This window comes from Galleria mellonella, unplaced genomic scaffold (assembly GCF_026898425.1).
Source record: "Galleria mellonella isolate WM207_F2 unplaced genomic scaffold, CSIRO_AGI_GalMel_v1 utg515, whole genome shotgun sequence".
Lineage (NCBI taxonomy): Eukaryota > Metazoa > Arthropoda > Insecta > Lepidoptera > Pyralidae > Galleria > Galleria mellonella.
Window position 1 is genome coordinate 1,265,498 of NW_026442107.1, and position 12,139 is coordinate 1,277,636.

The 12,139-nt window shown below is 28.2% G+C and overlaps 1 protein-coding gene across 3 annotated transcripts in view; it reads left to right on the forward strand.

The window, feature by feature from the left end:
- The window catches only part of LOC113522731 (aquaporin AQPAe.a), a 117,781-nt gene that overhangs the window by 57,984 nt on the left and 47,658 nt on the right, over positions 1-12,139 (forward strand). The gene's annotated exons all lie outside the window — the stretch shown is intronic.

The window sequence follows — 12,139 nt, forward strand, 5'->3', positions numbered from 1 at the left end:
TACAGCAGAAAACTTTTTTACAATTAAGTTTTTGTATTTTTGTCACATCTACTGGTTTGATGGCATCTCATAATTGTCAATTGCGTTCCTAAAATTTTCTTTTAAGAGTATAAATAAAAAAAACCGGCTTATTGGAATATTATTCGTTTAGTGGTGAAGTTTTTAACTTCAGGATATATTTAAGACGACTAAAGCAAGAAAGCACAAACAGTACTTCTAATACTTTACACAAAGCGTCCTGAACAGTAAACTATATTACGCTCTTTTAAAAAGAGTTACACAACTCTTACACGCAAGACTACACTACCCCTTTTATAGGAAAGTCACTACGCTTCCACTCTACTTCTACGTTCTACTTTTACGTTCCACTGAACGTTGATGGGTCATTATATTATTAATAACTGATGGATCACATCTGACTCTTCATCATCATAATGACTCATTACGATGATGAAAATTCAGTAGATAATAATAGTAATAATACATCATCACGCATTTAGAATTTATCACAATATAAACAGGTTGTCATGGAGAATAAAAAAATTATGCATGGTGTAATGTGAACAATGGTTTCACCTTTCAAACCATACTCACACGCAATTTAACTATTAATTTACCTTTCTTTTTTCACTTGGAAAATATTACTACATACAATACAAAAAACTATTTTGGTGTATCTTATCACTACACGAACATCAGGTAAGCAACAAATTATTCTATCTAATACATGCAATCTTAGAATCTGATAAATACCAAAGAATAGGTAAGTTATCAGATACGGTCTAAAAGATATTAACATTTTCTATAGATACATAATAAAATACCACATGATTTTCTTAATCTTTTATCTAATAAAGGACAGCTACCCGCAGTTATTTCGCTGGCAATAATTTCGTTCATCGTTTTACTTTACTGTTGTATTTTATTTATGGTTACTTTATTTTCTAGGTTTATTATTAAATACCAAACTTTAATATATCATATGCTGATAATAAATTTCTTAAACGTTAAAACCTAAAGTCTTCAGTATAGTATCAGACATTAGATTTCAAATTTTTTTTTTATTATGAAATTACTCTTTATAATAAAAAATTACTTCTCTCCATGTAAAGGCTGCCTGGAAGTGATCGCTTTTGGCGAGTTTGAATCGCAAGTCAAAATCTAGTATGAGATATCAAGACCCCTTCATATACATGTAATGCGAAACGGTATGCTCTGTTATGTTCATGGTACTGCTCATGTTTATAGGCGACGGTTACCACTTTCCATCAGGTGGGCCGTCAGCTTCTCTGCCATTCTAAGTTGTATAAAAAAAAAACATTTTTCTTAACTATGTTCTAGTTATAATTTTATTATATTATATGGTTTTACTATAATCTTTTGGAGAGAACAATAAGGAGTGTCTATCTATCTTTAAAAGATTTCTTGATATTGATTCATGGGAACGAAATTACATTAAATCACGTCTATTGTATTGTATCATTGTTATCTAAAAAAAGCTATTCATAACCATTATTATAAATAATATTTTATCAAATCTTAATAAGGATTAAATCTTTTAATACCAATTAATATAGATACAATTTATAACAATGTGCGATAAAAATATTATAGATAATGCTATAGCTAACAAAATTGTTTGTAGATATATTTATAAAACTAACTCTACGAAACTGATTCATCTTGAAATTTTTCTTACTATAACGTTAGTGAGTCATTATTCTAAAATGTTTTATTTCCAAGTGATTAAGAACATGAAATATTTTATGAAAACATTATACAAAGCTCAGATAGGTATCTTTTGAATATAGATATGCAGTCTTATGGGTATATATCTGTATACCCTGGTATGTTATCAGTGAGAATGAATAACCCAACACGCCGAATTTACCAGGAGTTTATCACCGCGTGAATGTCTACCCGACACAGTAAATTACTAGCAATGGCGAAACAGTATAGTCTGTTATGTCCATGGTACAGCTCATGTCTATAAGCGACGTTTAACTCTTTTCATCAGGTGGGCCGTTAGCTTTATTGCCAGTCTAAGCTGAATAAAAAAAAAATGCTAGTCGCTGTTACTCCTCCACCCACACGATCACATTTGTGTTTCAGTGACACTAAAACACAGTATAGGGTTGAAGGACTACAGAATATTATAGGACTACGAATACTCTCCACAGGAATGGGAAGGTTAGTAACAGAATTAAACAGCTTCATTGCTGTCAACCCTATTAGGTCGACCTCCACACGGTTCCCCATGAAAACTATTATGGTTAATTATTATTGAATCCATCATGATGGCCTAACTGACCTGCTTTCATCTCAACTATTATCTCGCCAGCATATACCGATTGCGCAAGCGGAATTACTATTCCATTTTCAGTCATTAAAAAAAATCTTCAAAAGTCGATATGCAAATAAATTTATTGACCTTGACTTGATCTACTGATACTATTTAAACTAACACTTTCCATAATATTTATTCGTTCAGTAATTTTCAATTTATATTCTAAAAAGAACATAACATATAATACATTTTTATGATTTGTTGATAGACGCCAAAGTTTAATTAGGTATTTCGTAATGTACATGTACCTATTACGAAATGTTTTATATACTTATATATTTAAGAAAGAAAGAAAGAAAGAAAAAAACTTTATTTTACAAGAAATATGCGACGGCACCCACACAGGGGTTAAAAAAAATCCATATATTAAGAATTATAATAAAGAAACAAACATTTAGTAGTTTTCTATAGGTTTTGACTGTAGCTTACATGCCTATGCCATAAGATGCCTTGCTATATGGAAATGATATCCCAATCCCATCCCATCAGCCGTTAACTTTAATATTAACATAGATCTTCCCCATGGAGGAGGGGGAGGGTGGAGGGGCTACCAGTACTTGTGACGCTTGCAGGCAGAGTTGGCAACCACAGTTGGGCTTTTGTGATATTATAAAAGGGACTTTGCTGCCCATCTCTCGACCATTATATTCTCTTAATTGCCTCTTACAACACCCATGGTACATAGTAATGGTACATATATTATTGCTTTTTTAATCTATAATATATTACTAAATAAGCGATAATATACCATTGACGTGACATTAATAACGACAATGTGGCGATAAAAACATGTATTTTGTGTGGGAATTGCTACTTTGGATTATTTTTAATAATTTTTTGTAGTAGGTGATACAAAGTTCATCAGATCATCTAGTTTTTAATAAATTTATTTTATTTTACTTTCATGTATATAATTTGTATACCTTACACGTGACGGAATAAACACCTATGGCGTTTTCTACTTCTCTGTCTCCTTTGATTTACAAAGGACAATTTTGTCTCTGGTTTTATGGAATCTCTTTAAAAATGGTGTATTAAGGTTTCTCCAGGATCGGCAATTAGCACGTGATACCCCTAGCATTGCAGGTGTCCATTGGCTACAGTGATAATTTACCATCAGACAGGCTATATGCGTGTTTGCCACCTTCATGGTATAAAAAAAATACAAGAGTCATAATACAATAGATACATTATAATTGTGTTAGGCGTACGTAGGTGTCGTTCAATGTAAGAAGGGTATTAGAAACTGAGAAACATTGCATATTAATTACCACAATCATATTGTCAATCGCTTAGCGTGGAGCAATTTGTTTATATGGAGGTGTGGTGAGAGTTCATGCAAAAAGTATGGTGAATATTATAATGACAGCTATAAGCGTAACAGACATTTTCTTTAGGGAGGACCAATTTAAAACAAGTAATAATAAATCTGTCAAAATGTTTTGTAATGATTTCGAAAGCGCTTTACGTAGATATTCTATGTTACTACTAATATTAAAAATAATGTTTTCTTTGTTTTCGTTGTTCTTTTTTTTATATACTAGTTGCACCCAGCAAACGTTGTTCTGACATATATTTTTTTTCTGGATACCGTAATCACCTACTGGTATAAAATATACTTTCCGACGTGTTCCCTTATTTACCAAATACACGTATACATAAAATCATTTATTAATATCGGTCGACCAATTTCGAACGATTTCAACTACAAATACCATGATACGAGATTTTTAATACCTATAAGATTATATTATATTAATCAGGCCTCCATCTATTATAATAAATAAAGTGTTTTCATAGTCTGAAAGTTAGATACATAATTTATTAACAATATTAATTTGTTTCAATTGAAAAGAAAATCCTAAATTAACAATTTATTGTAAAGAAAATCCTGAATTAACAATTTTCGTGGTAGAAAGTGAATGTTTGAGATTCTCTTTTATTATTATGTACAAGCATAAAAAAATAATATTTTTTATACAAATAAAATTAATTATAAACATTTTTGAATATTCATTTCTTTATGAATCTAACAAATTCGAAATACAATTTTAGCTGAGAACTGGCAAGAAATTATGTTGTTACTTTGTTCAAAGAAAAGTTGATTTTACAAAATTTATATAATTTAATACAACTAGTTTTACCTTTTTAAACTTTTTTAAAAGACCGATAACGCATTGGGCACTCTCCTGGTGTCGTTATCATGGGCTAGGATGATCACTTACCATCAGGTGAACCACATGCTCGTTTGTCGTTCGTTCATATAAAAAAAATTGATTACATAGATACTGATTACTCGGTATCATATTTGTCAATTACTTAAATATATTTTTTATACAATCATTATTAATCCATTATGATATGAGACGCAAAGACAATGGCATGTCTATTCAAGTTATGCAAATACTAGAAGACGATAGACCGACAGTGGGCGTAGAAGAATGACATTCCGTTTAACAAATCGTGACTACTTGATTAATATATTTTTTTCATTGACACTAAATACATAATTGTTATTATAGTAAGACAAATTGTACGAGGGTATTATCGAACTCGAGTGGTCACGAATGGCCCGTGACACGCATCTGTCGAGCACCGGACGTTGCGTAAAATTGTTCATAGTGATATAACGCTACAATAAAAGAAAGAATGGACCATTTTTACTTTTTACTCACGATATAATTATGGTATACGCATTTTTGATTGAGTTAAATGTATTTGTATATATACTAAAAGGTAATTCTATGGCATGTTTCGCGCGGAAGTAGGCTTTTCGCATCCACTGTTTATTACATATTACATAAGTTTATGTTCTTAGCGAGTTCTTGTTATATTTATATTTTTATTATCTTAAACGATGGAAATAGTTTGTTTAACAATTAATTTGGCGAGTTAGATTTTTTATTTATATTTTTATAATTATTGTCATTAGTAAATGTCTCATAAAACGGGAACTTTTTGTTCCTTTTTGATCTACATTCCTAAAAGAATAGTGTTCAGTTTAATTCATAGAATACACTTAAAAATATTGCGATATTGCCTAGCATTTATTATTTTTAAAAGGGAATACAAAGATGAATTAGATTTATTCATTAACACTGGAGAATTGGATAATTTAAAATACTCCACATATTATTAATATTTGTCAGAATCGCATTCAAGACCATTGGGACTTGACGCTTTTAGTAATAATTATAATCGATCTACAAAATAATGAAATACCATTTAAAACTAAAATATATAACAACTACATCGTATTTTTATGATATTATCAAGAAAAGTCCTTGACTTTTTGGTGAAGTACCTATTGATAACATTCGACATGTTTGTCATATTTGATGCCAATGCCAAATTCGAAATTTATTACATGTTTTGACAATGACATTATAGTGCATAATTTAATAAATATGTAGGTAAATATTAATATAGGAATGTTCGAGAAATAAAAATATGTAGATTTTTTCAGGTCCAAAATGTGAAGTTTACTTTTTTTATTTATTTTTATATCCTCCTTTGATAATGGAGAGTCGAGAAGAGAATTTTTTTTTACAAAATCACTATATAAACAAAAGACAAGTAAATACTAAATATCTTATTTAATATTTACCTGTGTTTTGTTTATTTAAAAATATTACTTACATAATTATTTTAATTGACTTCAACAATGTTATTTTATTTTTTAATTATTTCTATACATAAATAAAGGCACTTTGAAACTTCTGCGTTAACATTTGAGATTGATTAACATTGAGTTTTTCTAATTATATATTAGCATTAAATATTGACTTTAAAACTTTACAGGTTCACTAGTTAAGAATAAAATCAATATTTATTATATGAGATCTATAGACTAACTATCGGTTTACAGTTTGTTGTTTGCATTAATGTTTAATCAGTCTGTCTGACTTTACCGCAGCTTGTTATGCTTTTTTTCATTCATTTATCAATAATTGAAAATAAAAAATCGCAATATTTATATATATATATATATATATATATATATATATATATATATATATATATATATATATATATATATATATATATATATATATATATATATATATATATATATATATAAACTTTAAAATCGAAATTTTAATCAAAATTTAATATGTACTCAAATTATCTACTTATCAAATTATTTGTGACTTTTGATGTCCTCTGTTAATTATTACTGTTGAAGTTTATAATAAATATGAAGTATGTAGATAATTTTAAAATTGTCATTTAAAATCTTAATTTCATTTTAGTGTAATCCATATATATATACCTATAAACATAAAACAGGATGCTGAGTGAATGACTGACACATACACACACATAATATGAGTAAAACCGCTGAAGTTAGAATCTGTAAATTTTACATATAGGTACTTTATATAGCGTAGGCGAATAATAAGAAAGGAATTTTAAAAATTCAACCTCTAAAGGGGTAAAATAGGAGTTGAAAGTTTGTATGGGATTTCGCTAGTTTAGAAGTTAAATACGTAAAACTTTAGGTTAAGACTCATGATTTAAAACAAAGTCCATGATAAATCAAAACCACAAGTGGGCAATTAAATATAATTTAAAGTTTAAATCCAATTATAAATAAATTGGAATATTAAATTTTATTAGTTAATCTTTGTGAACACATCTAATAGAAGAGGTTAAAAAGTCATAGAAAGTTTTATTTATGTAATAAAAATAATAATGCAAGTAAATTGAATTAAGTTTAAATTTGTATTTTCATTTTCAAAATTACACTTTAATTTTTAATAATAGCCTCAATTAAATTAAATAAATTATTATTATTTTATATTATACCTAGTTATATTATTATTTTAAATATTCAATAGAAGGAGATATAGTTTGATTACTTATGTTACACGATTTGTGATAAAACTTAAAGATAATAATTCTAGATAAATAATATCAACTGGTTATCATACAAGTATGTACTTACATAGAGATTTATCTCCCGTAGAATTTAACATTTTGACAATGATTACCAATTTGGATACCTATAATTAACTTACTAGTAACTCATACAAATAAGCCCTTCTACCTACCATTCTTTAAGTACATGACATGACCTTTAGGTGCAATATTATTCGTACACAACAGAACTGGTTCGCTCTCTGGGCCAATTCAAAATTGTACCAATACACGACTCTTGCGCAAGTTCATCATCTGTCAATCGCGGATTAACATCACAATGGGACATTGACTATAATATATTAGTGATGTTCACAGCAAATAAATACTAATAAAGTATCGATACTCCGAACTATTTTTACTAAAGTGTTTCGTGTATCATGAGTGTTAATCAATTCATAAAATATTTTATTTATTTATTTTATTTATTCATAAACAAAAGGTAATAGGTATTACCTATTAAATACTATGTGATGGTTTACGAATTTCGACGTTTTCTTCTACAACAAATATTTTGTTTAGTTTTATTAGAGTTTAATATAATTTTATGAATAATAAAATAAATATACTCACGTCTGTAATCCATGTAATAGGGTAAATCAAAGTATTGCCGACTGTTAGTATTCAATGTGCCACCTAAAATTTAGTCGTATAGTTCATATCTAATGACCCCACGACTTTTTAATAGAATCATTTTGACTTCATCATTGTTTACCATCAGCATACAACCAAGACGGACCTTTAATAGTCAAAAAATAAGAAAATAGGTTTGTTAATAATGTTGACTATTACTTTTATCATTATAGAATTTAAAATTTTAAATGGATTTGGAAAGATAGGGTTGCCAAAATCGAATTTACCATGAAGAATACCTTTGAGATCGATCGATTCAAAAAGACAGAAATCACAGCGCATTCTTAATATTTTTCTTACCTAATGAGGTGCCGAAACTAGATAATTTACGTCATCAATTAATTACATAAAATTTTTTTAAATGAAAATATTTTAACAAAAAGAAGTTTATTTATAATTTCTTGATTATAGAAAAATACTTAGTCTTTTACTAATACACAGTTTACGGACAAATTTTACTAACATTCGAAAACCGTTTATTCTATGTTCTCATATCGATATTGATATGAACCCGCACTAACTCTGCGACAAGCGATTCACGCGTGGTCGTGACGTGACGTTCTGTCGTATTAAGTACGGACTCTACTTGACAAGTTCATTGTATGTGCCTCAATAGCGAAATATTCAATACAGATATACTCAATACATTATTACAAAAAATACAGTTCAGGTATATCTTGCTTGAGGTTTTATACGGAAAAATTATGTCAATATTTCGATAGAAACGTAAACATATTCAATTAAAAAATTAAAATAATTATTTATGTATATATAATGTTCATTAGTTTTAACCATAAAGCACATATGGGAGGGGAGACCTGGGATAGGGAGGGCACATATGGGATACTGCAGTGAAAGGGTATAGAGGAATAACATCTGAGTCCTCAGGAATAGCAACGCATGGGGGTATCATGGGCAAAACAGTATACTCTGTTATGTTCATGGTACTGCTCATGTCTATAGGCGACGGTTACCACTTGCCATCAGGTGGGCCGTCAGTTTATTTGCCATTCTAAGTTGCATAAAAAAACATACATTGCAAGTAAATTTTTATAATCTAATTCCAGTAGCACTAAAATTTTAGTTTCTAATATTGATAATGAAGAGGAAATAAAATTCCATTCAATGGAAGAAAAATACCAATGAATGGCATGAGAAATAATGCATTCATCATCTTAATCCATAGAGATAAAGAAATTAAATAACCTCCTTGAAAACAACAAATACTCATCCAAATTTAAACAAAATAATTTTGGTGTTTCTCAGGGAAGTATATTGGGACCATCACTTATTCTGCTCTATATTAACGATTGCTTAGAAACAATGATATATCCATGTAGATTATACGCTATATATATATGACTCTCTATCAGATATATATATCACTGATTACAGACAAGAAACCTAGCCTAGACTGCCAAAAAAGAAATAAATTATACAATAGGAGAAGTTGTTAATTGAATGGAGTATAATCATCTATGTATATTAAAGTAAATTTAAAAGGACGTTAACCAAAATACTATGTAAAAACTGTATAATAATGAATATAGAAGATTAAAAATATTTTTATCACAAAATAATAATAAGATCTCTATGTATGTGCATTGTATTTTCTAATATAGCAATAAAAAGGAATAATATAATGCTCACGAAATCACATGTTTTATAAATAAAAATATACATGACGGTAATCATTATCTAGTTTGGATCCAATTAGCATAGCAAACAGCGTCGAGTTGAATTGAGTGGTTACGTACATCATAACGGCAACTATCCGTAAAATATTTGACTAGTACTTCTAATATTACAGCCGCAAACGTTTTTATAGATATCTAGTGTTACCACGTTAGACAAATTACATACTAATGTACAATTCTATGTTGTGGTTGAAAAATGGGTAATTAACTTTTTTTTGACTACGGGAACTTTGTTTAATCTTTCAAGTCTGTACTCAGATGCATTTAGATTAAAAAAGATTATTGCAAAAATTATTTAAGATTTCATAAACTTTGGTCCTTTTTCAAAATAATTGGGCTCTGTATCACGGAAATTGTGTGACGGCGAATAAAACTTTCTATAAAAATTCAAACAGTTCTTTAATATAAAATCTCATAAAATGACAAACCTATTTACACTGTCTTATCTTCCAATAATTACGGGTTTAATTCTCGTACAATAAATACAAGTACGTCTATTAATCTAAACATTTTTATACTATAATGTATGGTAATAGCTGCTATATTACACATAATGTTTATTTTATGTCTAATACTCGTTAATAACGTCCAATGGTATTTTTTTATACGCTAACCTCTGAACTTACATATACCTATTACCTATTTGCCCTTTATTGTTGGATTTCTTTACTTTTAAATTTGACAGAACCAATATATTAGCGTTATTTATGTTGAAAACGATTTGTTTACTATAAGTGATAAATTACAAAATTGACGTCCCGCACATGCCATGATGATACAATGATGCCATCTTCTATAATACCTACTTGAATTATCTACCTTATGTAATGATAATAAGATTCTAAATTATAATTAGTATTTCAATAATTTAAATCTAGACATATTTTGTAAGTAATTACTTGAATTTTACACGTTGTTAATATACATGTAAATTGTAGGGTACTTTATGTTTATAACAACTATTATTTATGGTTTATTCAACATACTTTAAAATAAAACAAAAATTATGAACGTAAAACTTATAAGTCAAGATTGTGGAAGAAGAAATAAAAATCTAAAAATTTATAGACTCAGAACATTAAAAATCCACGTATTCGAGTGTAAAAGTACCTATGAAATGTTTATCGTATTATGCAATATTTTTTATGAATCTAAACAAAGGAATAAAACAACTTTAAGAATATCTACTTCAATTTGCAATTAAAAATATATCAACAAGTCGGCTTTTAACAGAAATTCAAATGAGATTAAGGACTATTCAATAAAAAATAGTTGATGAATTAATAATAAATGAAATAAAAACAGAAAAGCCACCAAGGAACTATATAGATTTTGCTACTGCCTGAAAGGCGACATTTGATAACTTGAATCTAATCTAATCTGACACATAGATTATAGTTGGAAGAAACAAAATAGTAAAAACCATACTTATAAAGAAACTGCATATAAAGCCATTAGAAATTTCAATATAAGTAGATGTTACAACTATAATAAAACAGAACACATAAAATCTGAATGCAAAAATATAGATAAAAAAATACATTTAAAAGAAAATTGTGCTCTATCCAAAACCGAAACAGAACAAATGACAAGCGATATTTCTTAACAATTATGGACCTTGTTAGTCATTTTATTATTTAATAAAACATAAAAGTAAAGCTTCCGAAGTTAAGAAAATAATGATGAAACTGAAAATCAAATTCTGATAATAAAATCTAATGAGAATGAAAAACAAGATGATAGTAAAATAAAAGACAATAATATAATACAAGATATTAATAATAATATAATTCTCAAAGTAGCGGTAATCGAAATAAGTTTGAAAACCTCTGATATAGAGTTATTAATTGTTATAAAATTAATAACCCAATCGACACCTATTCATGTTTTACGTGCAATTTATTAAATGGTGTCGGCTTAATTGTTGATCTTTGAAGTTTTTAACAGTGTATTTGAAATACATTGATAAAACATATATACGTTCATAAATAATTTACGAGTATATTACTTATGAATGAATCATAAAACGAGGTCTATGGGAGAGGCCTAAGTTCAGCAGTGAACAGTTAATGGTCGACATAATAATAATGATAAATCCTAATATATCATGGTATCTTTATAAGTTAGAACACTAATACTTCATTTATTCTCTTATAAAGATAATTTCCAAATAACACCAAATGTGAGCAATCAAAATAATGTAAATACCATAGGAGTTACTTGAAATCATTTGAATGAATCATACATATTCGCCCGTCTATAATGTATACCTCAAATAATAGTGTAAGGTCAAGATTACAAACGCAGATAGGTAGGTACTATGATAAACATATTCATTTCGATTTATATCGTAGTCATGTAATCTATCTAGCTCGCCGTGAGGTTATGTTCATGAGAAACAAAGTCAAAGACAAATTTCAACTGACATTGTAAATTGTAAAGATTACCATCAGAGCTACCGTTACCTGATCTGAAAACTCACCATGAACTCTATTTCTATCAAGATTAGGTTTATAAATCATTACCGTATAGGTAACAAAAT